Genomic DNA, 13,157 nt, shown 5'->3' on the forward strand with positions numbered 1-13,157 from the left:
GTGCGGAATCAGAGATGGGGAATCAGAGGTGGGGAATCAGAGGCGGTGAATCAGACATGGGTAATCAGAGGCAGGGAATCAGAGGCAGGAAATCAGACACGGGGAATCAGAGGCGGGGAATCAGAGCTGGGAAATTAGAGGCAGGGAATCAGAGTTGGGGATTCAGAGGCGGGGAATCAGATATGGGGAAAGAGAGGCGGGGAATCAGAGGCGGGCAAATAGAGGCGGGGAATCAGATATGGGGAAACAGATGCGGGGAATCAGAGGCGGGGAAACAGAGGCGGGGAATCAGATATGGGGAATCAGAGGTGGGGAATCAGAGGTTGGGAATCAGAGGCAGGGAATCAGAGGCTGGGAATCAGATGCAGGGAATCAGATGCGGGGTATCAGAGGCGGGGAATCAGAGCTGGGGAATCAGAGGTGGGGAATCAAAGTTGGGGAATCAGAGGCGGGGACTTAGATATGGGATATCAGAGGCGGGGAATCAGATATGGGGAAACAGGGGCGGGGAATCAGAGGCGGGGAAACAGAGGCGGGGAATCAGATATGGGGAATCAGAGGCGGGGAATCAGAGCTGGGGAATCAGAGGTGGGGAATCAGAGTTGGGGAATCAGAGGCGGGGACTTAGATATGGGGAAACAGAGGCGGGGAATCAGAGGCGGGAAACAGAGGCGGGGAATCAGATATTGTGAATCAGAGGTGGGGAATCAGAGGCAGGGAATCAGATGTGCGGAATCAGAGATGGGGAATCAGAGGCAGGGAATCAGAATCAGAAGCAGGGAATAAGACGCGGGGAATCAGAGGCGGGGAATCAGAGCTGGGAAGCAGAGGCAGTGAATCAGAGGCGGGGAATCAGGGGCAGGGAATCGGATGTGCGGAATCAGAGATGGGGAATCAGAGGTGGGGAATCAGAGGCGGTGAATCAGACATGGGAAATTAGAGGCAGGGAATCAGAGTTGGGGATTCAGAGGCGGGGAATCAGATATGGGGAAAGAGAGGCGGGGAATCAGAGGTGGGCAAATAGAGGCGGGGAATCAGATATGGGGAAACAGATGCGGGGAATCAGAGGCGGGGAAACAGAGGCGGGGAATCAGATATGGGGAATCAGAGGTGGGGAATCAGAGGTTGGGAATCAGAGGCAGGGAATCAGAGGCTGGGAATCAGATGCAGGGAATCAGATGCGGGGTATCAGAGGCGGGGAATCAGAGCTGGGGAATCAGAGGTGGGGAATCAAAGTTGGGGAATCAGAGGCGGGGACTTAGATATGGGATATCAGAGGCGGGGAATCAGATATGGGGAAACAGGGGCGGGGAAGCAGAGGCGGGGAAACAGAGGCGGGGAATCAGATATGGGGAATCAGAGGTGTGGAATCAGAGGTTGCAAATCAGAGGCAGGGAATCAGAGGCGGGGAAACAGAGGCGGGGAATTAGATATGGGGAATCAGAGGTGGCGAATCAAAGGCGGTGAAACAGAGATGGGGAATCAGGGCAGGGAATCAGAGGCAGGGAATCAAACACGGGGAATCAGAGCTGGGGAATCAGAGGCGGGGAATTAGAGTTGGGGAATCAGAGGAGGGGAATCAGAGGCGGGGAAACAGAGGCGGGGAATCAGATATGGGGAATCAGAGGTGGGGAATCAGAGGTTGGGAATCAGAGGCATGGAATCAGAGGCGGGGAATCAGAGGCAGGGAATCAGAGGCAGGGAATCAGATGTGCGGAATCGGAGATGGGGAATCAGAGGCAGGGAATCAGAGGCGGGGAATCAGAGGTGGGGAATCAGAGGCCGGGAATCAGATATGGGGAAACAGATGCGGGGAATCAGAGGCGGGGAAACAGAGGTGGGGAATCAGATATGGGGAATCAGAGGTGGGGAATCAGAGGTTGGGATTCAGAGGCAGGTAATCAGAGGCTTGGAATCAGATGCAGGGAATCAGATGCGGGGAATCAGAGGCGGGGAATCAGAGCTGGGGAATCAGAGGTGGGGAATCAGAGTTGGGGAATCAGAGGCGGGGACTTAGATATTGGGAAACAGAGGAGGGGAATCAGAGGCGGGGAAACAGAGGCGGGGAATCAGATATGGGGAATCAGAGGTGGGGAATCAGAGGCAGGGAATCAGATGTACGGAATCAGAGATGGGGAATCAGAGGCAGGGAATCAGAATCAGAAGCAGGGAATCAGAGGTCGGGAATCAGAGGCCTGGAATCAGAGGCGGTGAATCAGAGGCGGGGAATCAGAGGCAGGGAATCGGATGTGCGGAATCAGAGATGGGGAATCAGAGGTGGGGAATCAGAGGCGGTGAATCAGACATGGGTAATCAGAGGCGGGGAATCAGAGGCAGGAAATCAGACACGGGGAATCAGAGGCGGGGAATCAGAGCTGGGGAATTAGATGCAGGGAATCAGAGTTGGGGATTCAGAGGCGGGGAATCAGATATGGGGAAACAGAGGTGGGGAATCAGAGGTGGGCAAATAGAGGCGGGGAATCAGATATGGGGAAACAGAGGCGGGGAATCAGAGGCGTGGAAACAGAGGCGGGTATCAGATATGGGGAATCAGAGGTGGGGAATCAGAGGTTGGGAATCAGAGGCAGGGAATCAGAGGCTGGGAATCAGATGCAGGGAATCAGATGCGGGTATCAGAGGCGGGGAATCAGAGCTGGGGAATCAGAGGTGGGGAATCAGAGTTGGGGAATCAGAGGCGGGGACTTAGATATGAGGAAACAGAGGCGGGGAATCAGAGGCGGGGAAACAGAGGCAGGGAATCAGATATGGGGAATCAGAGGTGGGGAATCAGAGGCAGGGAATCAGATGTGCGGAATCAGAGATGGGGAATCAGAGGCAGGGAATCAGAATCAGAAGCAGGGAATAAGACGCGGGGAATCAGAGGCGGGGAATCGGAGCTGGGGAAGCAGAGGCAGTGAATCAGAGGCGGGGAATCAGAGGCAGGGAATCGGATGTGCGGAATCAGAGATGGGGAATCAGAGGTGGGGAATCAGAGGCGGTGAATCAGACATGGGTAATCAGAGGCGGGGAATCAGAGGCAGGAAATCAGACACGGGGAATCAGAGGCGGGGAATCAGAGCTGGGAAATTAGAGGCAGGGAATCAGAGTTGGGGATTCAGAGGCGGGGAATCAGATATGGGGAAAGAGAGGCGGGGAATCAGAGGCGGGCAAATAGAGGCGGGGAATCAGATATGGGGAAACAGAGGCGGGGATTCAGAGGCGGGGAAACAGAGGCGGGGAATCAGATATGGGGAATCAGAGGTGGGGAATCAGAGGTTGGGAATCAGAGGCAGGGAATCAGAGGCTGGGAATCAGATGCAGGGAATCAGATGTGGGGAATCAGAGGCGGGGAATCAGAGCTGGGGTATCAGAGCTGGGGAATCAAAGTTGGGGAATCAGAGGCGGGGACTTAGATATGGGGAATCAGAGGCGTGGAATCAGATATGGGGAAACAGGGGCGGGGAATCAGAGGCGGGGAAACAGATGCGGGGAATCAGATATAGGCAATCAGAGGTGTGGAATCAGAGGTTGGGAATCAGAGGCAGGGAATCAGAGGCGGGGAAACAGAGGCGGGGAATCAGATATGGGGAATCAGAGGTGGCGAATCAAAGGTGGGGAATCAGAGGCGGGGAATCAGAGCTGGGGAATCAGAGGTGGGGAATCAGAGTTGGGGAATCAGAGTCGGGGACTTAGATATGGGGAAACAGAGGCGGGGAATCAGAGGCGGGGAAACAGAGGCGGGGAATCAGATATGGGGAATCAGAGGTGGGGAATCAGAGGCAGGGAATCAGATGTACGGAATCAGAGATGGGGAATCAGAGGCAGGGAATCAGAATCAGAAGCAGGGAATCAGAGGCCGGGAATCAGAGGCCGGAATCAGATGCCGGGAATAAGAGGCTGGGAATCAGAGGTGGGGAATCAGAGTCCGGGAATCAGAGATGCGGATTCAGAGGCGGGGAATGAGATATGGGGAATCAGAAGTGGCGAATCAAAGGCGGTGAATCAGAGATGGGGAATCAGAGGCCGGGAATTAGAGGCAGGGAATCAAACACGTGGAATCAGAGGCGGGAAATCAGAGCAGGGGAATCAGAGGCGGGGAATCAGAGTTGGGGAATCAGAGGCGGGGAATCAGACGCAGGGAATCAATATGGGAAATCAGAGGTGGGGAATCAGAGGTTGGGAATCAGAGGAAGGGAATCAGAGGCGAGGAATCAGAGCTGGGGAATCAGAGGCGGGGAATCAGAATTGGGGAATCAGAGATGGGGAATCAGAGATGGGAAATCAGAGGCGGGGAATCAGACGCGGGGAATCAGAGGTGGTGAATCAGAGATGTGGAATCAGAGGCGGGGAATCAGAGGCAGGGAATCAGACGCGGGGAATCAGAGGCGGGGAATCAGAGGCGGGGAATCATAGCTGGCGAATCAGAGGTGGGGAATCAGAGGCGGGGAAGCAGAGGCGGGGAATCAGATATGTGGAATCAGAGGTGGGGAATCAGAGGTTGTGAATCAGAGATGGGGAATCAGAGGCGGGGAATCAGAGGCCGGTAATCAGACGCGGGGAATCAGAGGCGGGGATTCAGAGCTCGGGAATCAGAGGCGGGGAATCTGAGTTGGGGAATCAGAGGCGGGGAATCAGATATGGGGAATCAGAGGCGGGGAGTCAGAGGCGGGGAAACAGAGGCGAGAAATCAGATATGGGGAATCAGAGGTGGGGAATCAGGGGCGGAGTATCAGTGGCAGGGAATCAGAGGCGGGATATCAGATATGGGGAAACAGAGGTGGGGAATCAGAGGCAGGGAAACAGAGGTGGGGAATCAGATATGGGGAATCAGAGGTGGGGAATCAGAGGTTGGGAAACAGAGGCAGGGAATCAGAGGCGGGGAGTCAGAGGCGGGGAATCAGAGGCAGGGAATCAGATGTGCGGAATCAGAGATGGGGAATCAGAGGCAGCGAATCAGAGGCGGGGAACCAGAGGCGGGGAATCAGAGGCGGAGAATCAGAGCCTGGGAATCAGAGGCGGGGAATCAGAGGCGGGGTAACAGAGGCGGGGAAACAGATATGGGGACTCAGAGGTGGGTAATCAGAGGTTGGGAATCAGAGGCAGGGAATCAGAGGCAGGGAATCAGAGGCAGGGAATCAGAGTTGGGGAATCAGAGGCGGGGAATCAGAGGCAGGGAATCAGAGGCGGGGAATCAGAGGCAGGGAATCAGATATGGGGAAACAGAGGTGGGGAATCAGAGGTGGGTAAATAGAGGCGGGGAATCAGATATGGGGAAACAGAGGCGGGGAATCAGAGGCGTGGAAACAGAGGCGGGGAATCAGATATGGGGAATCAGAGGTGGGGAATCAGAGGTTGGGAATCAGAGGCAGGGAATCAGAGGCTGGGAATCAGATGCAGGGAATCAGATGCGGGTATCAGAGGCGGGGAATCAGAGCTGGGGAATCAGAGGTGGGGAATCAGAGTTGGGGAATCAGAGGCGGGGACTTAGATATGAGGAAACAGAGGTGGGGAATCAGAGTTGGGGAATCAGAGGCGGGGACAGATATGAGGAAACAGAGGCGGGGAATCAGAGGCGGGGAAACAGAGGCAGGGAATCAGATATGGGGAATCAGAGGTGGGGAATCAGAGGCAGGGAATCAGATGTGCGGAATCAGAGATGGGGAATCAGAGGCAGGGAATCAGAATCAGAAGCAGGGAATAAGACGCGGGGAATCAGAGGCGGGGAATCAGAGCTGGGGAAGCAGAGGCAGTGAATCAGAGGCGGGGAATCAGAGGCAGGGAATCGGATGTGCGGAATCAGAGATGGGGAATCAGAGGTGGGGAATCAGAGGCGGTGAATCAGACATGGGTAATCAGAGGCGGGGAATCAGAGGCAGGAAATCAGACACGGGGAATCAGAGGCGGGGAATCAGAGCTGGGAAATTAGAGGCAGGGAATCAGAGTTGGGGATTCAGAGGCGGGGAATCAGATATGGGGAAAAAGAGGCGGGGAATCAGAGGCGGGCAAATAGAGGCGGGGAATCAGATATGGCGAAACAGAGGCGGGGAATCAGAGGCGGGGAAACAGAGGCGGAGAATCAGATATGGGGAATCAGAGGTGGGGAATCAGAGGTTGGGAATCAGAGGCAGGGAATCAGAGGCTGGGAATCAGATGCAGGGAATCAGATGCGGGGAATCAGAGGTGGGGAATCAGAGCTGGGGTATCAGAGGTGGGGAATCAAAGTTGGGGAATCAGAGGCGGGGACTTAGATATGGGGAATCAGAGGCGTGGAATCAGATATGGGGAAACAGGGGCGGGGAATCAGAGGCGGGGAAACAGATGCGGGGAATCAGATATGGGCAATCAGAGGTGTGGAATCAGAGGTTGGGAATCAGAGGCAGGGAATCAGAGGCGGGGAAACAGAGGCGGGGAATCAGATATGGGGAATCAGAGGTGGCGAATCAAAGGCGGTGAAACAGAGATGGGGAATCAGGGCAGGGAATCAGAGGCAGGGAATCAAACACGGGGAATCAGAGCTGGGGAATCAGAGGCGGGGAATTAGAGTTGTGGAATCAGAGGAGGGGAATCAGAGGCGGGGAAACAGAGGCGGGGAATCAGATATGGGGAATCAGAGGTGGGGAATCAGAGGTTGGGAATCAGAGGCATGGAATCAGAGGCGGGGCATCAGAAGCGGGGAATCAGAGGCAGGGAATCAGATGTGCGGAATCGGAGATGGGGAATCAGAGGCAGGGAATCAGAGGCTGGGAATCAGAGGCGGGGAATCAGAGGCCGGGAATCAGATATGGGGAAACAGAGGTGGGGAATCAGAGGTTGGGAATCAGAGGCAGGGAATCAGAGGCTTGGAATCAGATGCAGGGAATCAGATGCGGGGAATCAGAGGCGGGGAATCAGAGCTGGGGAATCAGAGGTGGGGAATCAGAGTTGGGGAATCAGAGGCGGGGACTTAGATATGGGGAAACAGAGGCGGGGAATCAGAGGCGGGGAAACAGAGGCGGGGAATCAGATATGGGGAATCAGAGGTGGGGAATCAGAGGCAGGGAATCAGATGTACGGAATCAGAGATGGGGAATCAGAGGCAGGGAATCAGAATCAGAAGCAGGGAATCAGAGGCCGGGAATCAGAGGCCGGAATCAGATGCCGGGAATAAGAGGCTGGGAATCAGAGGTGGGGAATCAGAGTCCGGGAATCAGAGATGTGGATTCAGAGGCGGGGAATGAGATATGGGGAATCAGAGGCGGGGAATCAGAGGCGGGGAAACAGATGTGGGGAATCAGATATGGGGAATCAGAGGTGGCGAATCAAAGGCGGTGAATCAGAGATGGGGAATCAGAGGCGGGGAATCAGATGCAGGGAATCAAACACGTGGAATCAGAGGCGGGGAATCAGAGCAGGGGAATCAGAGGCGGGGAATCAGAGTTGGGGAATCAGAGGCGGGGAATCAGATGCAGGGAATCAATATGGGAAATCAGAGGCGGGGAATCAGAGGTTGGGAATCAGAGGAAGGGAATCAGAGGCGAGGAATCAGAGCTGGGGAATCAGAGGCGGGGAATCAGAATTGGGGAATCACAGATGGGGAATCAGAGATGGGGAATCAGAGGCGGGGAATCAGACGCGGGGAATCAGAGGTGGTGAATCAGAGTTGGGGAATCAGAGGCGGGGAATCAGATATGGGGAATCAGAGGCGGGGAGTCAGAGGCGGGGAAACAGAGGCGAGAAATCAGATATGGGGAATCAGAGGTGGGGAATCAGGGGCGGAGTATCAGTGGCAGGGAATCAGAGGCGGGAAATCAGAGGCCGGGAATCAGAGGCGGTGAATCAGAGGCGGGGAATCAGAGGCAGGGAATCGGATGTGCGGAATCAGAGATGGGGAATCAGAGGTGGGGAATCAGAGGCGGTGAATCAGACATGGGTAATCAGAGGCGGGGAATCAGAGGCAGGAAATCAGACACGGGGAATCGGAGGCGGGGAATCAGAGGCGGGGAATCAGATATGGGGAAACAGGGGCGTGGAATCAGAGGCGGGGAAACAAAGGCGGGGAATCAGATATGGGGAATCAGAGGTGTGGAATCAGAGGTTGGGAATGAGAGGCAGGGAATCAGAGTCGGGGAAACAGAGGCAGGGAATCAGATCTGGGGAATCAGTGGCGGGGAAGTAGAGTTTGGGAATCAGAGGCGGGGAATCAGAGGCGGGGAAACAGAGGCGGGGAATCAGAGGTGGGCAAATAGAGGCGGGGAATCAGATATGTGGAAACAGAGGCGGGGAATCAGAGGCGTGGAAACAGAGGCGGGGAATCAGATATGGGGAATCAGAGGTGGGGAATCAGAGGTTGGGAATCAGAGGCAGGGAATCAGAGGCTGGGAATCAGATGCAGGGAATAAGATGCGGGTATCAGAGGCGGGGAATCAGAGCTGGGGAATCAGAGGTGGGGAATCAGAGTTGGGGAATCAGAGGCGGGGACTTAGATATGAGGAAACAGAGGTGGGGAATCAGAGTTGGGGAATCAGAGGCGGGGACTTAGATATGAGGAAACAGAGGCGGGGAATCAGAGGCGGGGAAACAGAGGCAGGGAATCAGATATGGGGAATCAGAGGTGGGGAATCAGAGGCAGGGAATCAGATGTGCGGAATCAGCGATGGGGAATCAGAGGCAGGGAATCAGAATCAGAAGCAGGGAATAAGACGCGTGGAATCAGAGGCGGGGAATCAGAGCTGGGGAAGCAGAGGCAGTGAATCAGAGGCGGGGAATCAGAGGCAGGGAATCGGATGTGCGGAATCAGAGATGGGGAATCAGAGGTGGGGAATCAGAGGCGGTGAATCAGACATGGGTAATCAGAGGCGGGGAATCAGAGGCAGGAAATCAGACACGGGGAATCAGAGGCGGGGAATCAGAGCTGGGAAATTAGAGGCAGGGAATCAGAGTTGGGGAGTCAGAGGCGGGGAATCAGATATGGGGAAAGAGAGGCGGGGAATCAGAGGCGGGCAAATAGAGGCGGGGAATCAGATATGGGGAAACAGAGGCGGGGAATCAGAGGCGGGGAAACAGAGGCGGGGAATCAGATATGGGGAATCAGAGGTGGGGAATCAGAGGTTGGGAATCAGAGGCAGGGAATCAGAGGCTGGGAATCAGATGCAGGGAATCAGATGCGGGGAATCAGAGGCGGGGAATCAGAGCTGGGGTATCAGAGGATGGGAATCAAAGTTGGGGAATCAGAGGCGGGGACTTAGATATGGGGAATCAGAGGCGTGGAATCAGATATGGGGAAACAGGGGCGGGGAATCAGAGGCGGGGAAACAGATGCGGGGAATCAGATATGGGCAATCAGAGGTGTGGAATCAGAGTTTGGGAATCAGAGGCAGGGAATCAGAGGCGGGGAAACAGAGGCGGGGAATCAGATATGGGGAATCAGAGGTGGCGAATCAAAGGCGGTGAAACAGAGATGGGGAATCAGGGCAGGGAATCAGAGGCAGGGAATCAAACACGGGGAATCAGAGCTGGGGAATCAGAGGCGGGGAATTAGAGTTGTGGAATCAGAGGAGGGGAATCAGAGGCGGGGAAACAGAGGCGGGGAATCAGATATGGGGAATCAGAGGTGGGGAATCAGAGGTTGGGAATCAGAGGCATGGAATCAGAGGCGGGGCATCAGACGCGGGGAATCAGAGGCAGGGAATCAGATGTGCAGAATCGGAGATGGGGAATCAGAGGCAGGGAATCAGAGGCTGGGAATCAGAGGCGGGGAATCAGAGACCGGGAATCAGATATGGGGAAACAGAGGTGGGGAATCAGAGGCGGGGAAACAGAGGCGGGGAATCAGATATGGGGAATCAGAGGTGGGGAATCAGAGGTTGGGAATCAGAGGCAGGGAATCAGAGGATTGGAATCAGATGCAGGGAATCAGATGCGGGGAATCAGAGGCGGGGAATCAGAGCTGGGGAATCAGAGGTGGGGAATCAGAGTTGGGGAATCAGAGGCGGGGACTTAGATATGGGGAAACAGAGGCGGGGAATCAGAGGCGGGGAAACAGAGGCGGGGAATCAGATATGGGGAATCAGAGGTGGGGAATCAGAGGCAGGGAATCAGATGTACGGAATCAGAGATGGGGAATCAGAGGCAGGGAATCAGAATCAGAAGCAGGGAATCAGAGGCCGGGAATCAGAGGCCGGAATCAGATGCCGGGAATAAGAGGCTGGGAATCAGAGGTGGGGAATCAGAGTCCGGGAATCAGAGATGGGGATTCAGAGGCGGGGAATGAGATATGGGGAATCAGAGGCGGGGAATCAGAGGTGGGGAAACAGATGTGGGGAATCAGATATGGGGAATCAGAGGTGGCGAATCAAAGGCGGTGAATCAGAGATGGGGAATCAGAGGCCGGGAATCAGAGGCAGGGAATCAAACACGTGGAATCAGAGGCGGGGAATCAGAGCAGGGGAATCAGAGGCGGGGAATCAGAGTTGGGGAATCAGAGGCGGGGAATCAGACGCAGGGAATCAATATGGGAAATCAGAGGTGGGGAATCAGAGGTTGGGAATCAGAGGAAGGGAATCAGAGGCGAGGAATCAGAGCTGGGGAATCAGAGGCGGGGAATCAGAATTGGGGAATCAGAGATGGGGAATCAGAGATGGGGAATCAGAGGCGGGGAATCAGACGCGGGGAATCAGAGGTGGTGAATCAGAGTTGGGGAATCAGAGGCGGGGAATCAGATATGGGGAATCAGAGGTGGCGAATCAAAGGCGGTGAATCAGAGATGGGGAATCAGAGGCGGGGAATCAGAGGCGTGGAAACAGAGGCGGGGAATCAGATATGGGGAATCAGAGGTGGGGAATCAGAGGTTGGGAATCAGAGGCAGGGAATCAGAGGCTGGGAATCAGATGCAGGGAATAAGATGCGGGTATCAGAGGCGGGGAATCAGAGCTGGGGAATCAAAGGTGGGGAATCAGAGTTGGGGAATCAGAGGCGGGGACTTAGATATGAGGAAACAGAGGTGGGGAATCAGAGTTGGGGAATCAGAGGCGGGGACTTAGATATGAGGAAACAGAGGCGGGGAATCAGAGGCGGGGAAACAGAGGCAGGGAATCAGATATGGGGAATCAGAGGTGGGGAATCAGAGGCAGGGAATCAGATGTGCGGAATCAGAGATGGGGAATCAGAGGCAGGGAATCAGAATCAGAAGCAGGGAATAAGACGCGGGGAATCAGAGGCGGGGAATCAGAGCTGGGGAAGCAGAGGCAGTGAATCAGAGGCGGGGAATCAGAGGCAGGGAATCGGATGTGCGGAATCAGAGATGGGGAATCAGAGGTGGGGAATCAGAGGCGGTGAATCAGACATGGGTAATCAGAGGCGGGGAATCAGAGGCAGGAAATCAGACACGGGGAATCAGAGGCGGGGAATCAGAGCTGGGAAATTAGAGGCAGGGAATCAGAGTTGGGGAGTCAGAGGCGGGGAATCAGATATGGGGAAAGAGAGGCGGGGAATCAGAGGCGGGCAAATAGAGGCGGGGAATCAGATATGGGGAAACAGAGGCGGGGAATCAGAGGCGGGGAAACAGAGGCGGGGAATCAGATATGGGGAATCAGAGGTGGGGAATCAGAGGTTGGGAATCAGAGGCAGGGAATCAGAGGCTGGGAATCAGATGCAGGGAATCAGATGCGGGGAATCAGAGGCGGGGAATCAGAGCTGGGGTATCAGAGGATGGGAATCAAAGTTGGGGAATCAGAGGCGGGGACTTAGATATGGGGAATCAGAGGCGTGGAATCAGATATGGGGAAACAGGGGCGGGGAATCAGAGGCGGGGAAACAGATGCGGGGAATCAGATATGGGCAATCAGAGGTGTGGAATCAGAGGTTGGGAATCAGAGGCAGGGAATCAGAGGCGGGGAAACAGAGGCGGGGAATCAGATATGGGGAATCAGAGGTGGCGAATCAAAGGCGGTGAAACAGAGATGGGGAATCAGGGCAGGGAATCAGAGGCAGGGAATCAAACACGGGGAATCAGAGCTGGGGAATCAGAGGCGGGGAATTAGAGTTGTGGAATCAGAGGAGGGGAATCAGAGGCGGGGAAACAGAGGCGGGGAATCAGATATGGGGAATCAGAGGTGGGGAATCAGAGGTTGGAAATCAGAGGCATGGTATCAGAGGCGGGGCATCAGACGCGGGGAATCAGAGGCAGGGAATCAGATGTGCGGAATCGGAGATGGGGAATCAGAGGCAGGGAATCAGAGGCTGGGAATCAGAGGCGGGGAATCAGAGGCCGGGAATCAGATATGGGGAAACAGAGGTGGGGAATCAGAGGCGGGGAAACAGAGGCGGGGAATCAGATATGGGGAATCAGAGGTGGGGAATCAGAGTTTGGGAATCAGAGGCAGGGAATCAGAGGCTTGGAATCAGATGCAGGGAATCAGATGCGGGGAATCAGAGGCGGGGAATCAGAGCTGGGGAATCAGAGGTGGGGAATCAGAGTTGGGGAATCAGAGGCGGGGACTTAGATATGGGGAAACAGAGGCGGGGAATCAGATGTGCGGAATCAGAGATGGGGAATCAGAGGCAGCGAATCAGAGGCGGGGAACCAGAGGCGGGGAATCAGAGGCGGAGAATCAGAGCCTGGGAATCAGAGGCGGGGAATCAGAGGCGGGGAAACAGAGGCGGGGAAACAGATATGGGGACTCAGAGGTGGGTAATCAGAGGTTGGGAATCAGAGGCAGGGAATCAGAGGCAGGGAATCAGAGGCAGGGAATCAGAGTTGGGGAATCAGAGGCGGGGAATCAGAGGCAGGGAATCAGAGGCGGGGAATCAGAGGCAGGGAATCAGATATGGGGAAACAGAGGTGGGGAATCAGAGGTGGGTAAATAGAGGCGGGGAATCAGATATGGGGAAACAGAGGCGGGGAATCAGAGGCGTGGAAACAGAGGCGGGGAATCAGATATGGGGAATCAGAGGTGGGGAATCAGAGGTTGGGAATCAGAGGCAGGGAATCAGAGGCTGGGAATCAGATGCAGGGAATCAGATGCGGGTATCAGAGGCGGGGAATCAGAGCTGGGGAATCAGAGGTGGGGAATCAGAGTTGGGGAATCAGAGGCGGGGACTTAGATATGAGGAAACAGAGGTGGGGAATCAGAGTTGGGGAATCAGAGGCGGGGACAGATATGAGGAAACAGAGGCGGGGA

This window comes from Narcine bancroftii, chromosome 2 (genome assembly GCF_036971445.1).
Source record: "Narcine bancroftii isolate sNarBan1 chromosome 2, sNarBan1.hap1, whole genome shotgun sequence".
Taxonomy (NCBI): Eukaryota; Metazoa; Chordata; class Chondrichthyes; order Torpediniformes; family Narcinidae; genus Narcine; species Narcine bancroftii.